The sequence below is a fragment of the Styela clava genome, chromosome 8, assembly GCF_964204865.1.
Source record: "Styela clava chromosome 8, kaStyClav1.hap1.2, whole genome shotgun sequence".
Classification (NCBI taxonomy): Eukaryota; Metazoa; Chordata; class Ascidiacea; order Stolidobranchia; family Styelidae; genus Styela; species Styela clava.
Genome location: NC_135257.1, coordinates 1,948,015 through 1,949,447, shown reverse-complemented (window position 1 = coordinate 1,949,447; position 1,433 = coordinate 1,948,015).

Genomic DNA, 1,433 nt, shown 5'->3' with positions numbered 1-1,433 from the left:
CCTGAGGTTGTGTAACGAAAACTTGGATGAATAATTAAATGATATTTAAACAGCAGGAATTCCGTTACTGTCTATTAAAAAAAACAAGCGCGACCTAACCTTCGTGGTCGGTGCCGATCCATTTGCGTAATTTCTTTCAATGGCATATTTATCTTATATTTCGTATTCGTCTACCAAGTAGGTTAACGTGGTTTTTCAATAACATTGTTCAACCTCGAGTTTATTCGGATTGGATTCGGATTATTCTCGATAATTACCAAACATATCAAATTAAACAGTGATAAAAAGAGAGTACTTGAGTTCTATTTGACGCCTGTCTGTAACTTCCTAAATGCGATATATAATTATTAATACGGCATTAGAAATTTGATTAGCAATAAAATGAAAGGAAACAGACAAATATTTTCGTTACCACGACTGTTATACGCTTATAGAAAAGTCAAAAGTTTATCTGCCGGATATGCGACCATTGTTTTCAGTTCTGTGATTGTGTCATTTCCGCATAAAACTGAAGTGGAAAAGTGCACTATAAACTCATTTGAAAAAGGTACTAAAGTAACGCGAATCAGGTGTTATTCTCTTGTATCATTTAATACAAAAAGAGTTCACTTTCCAAACTTCCATTCTTAATTTAAATTTTGATCTTTATTAGATTCGTCGACGCGAGAGATGGTTATAATAATTTTACAATTCACACGTTCTATAATTTCAACGCTTTTAACACTGTATACTTACTACTCGAGGTCAATATGTACCCAGATGTTCTTTCTTATTAATTTCTCCATGTTAGCACTCAATACAACTGTGGTAACAAGGTTGGTAAAAACAATTCATATAGAATGCATTCACCAGCCTCAAGAAGAAATACTATGCTGTAGTGATACTTAGATAATTTATTCTACTGTAGTCTGGTTAGTTGAATAATATATATAGTAAACCTATCGAATATGGGACTAATAATCTCATTCAATAAGTATGTGGTGCTCTATTGATGCTTTGTATGAAAAGTTAGTATTGAACAATACTATCAACAAAAACTACACTCATTAAAATAACTACATATTCGAAATTGAAAAATAATTGATATTTTACAAACATATTCCTAGTTTAACTTCCTTCTACCTTTCAATATTCTTTCATTATTAGCTTGTTTTATAACTTATCAAGCGTTGAGTGAGACTGATACAGTGAGTTATCTCTAACAATTGTGGTTTTCAAATTCAATTTTCGACATATTTTCGTCTTTTGTTAAAATACACTAGACAAACCTTTTCCGACGCAGAATCGGTGATTGTGGCGTTACTGAAGTTGGTCATAGACTGTATTATTTGGTATATTTACTACATCGTCTTTCCAAAGTAATTTTCTCTGTTGTTATACTGAGCATAACCTCATTACACATACATCACTGATTTTGATTAGCAATATACTAA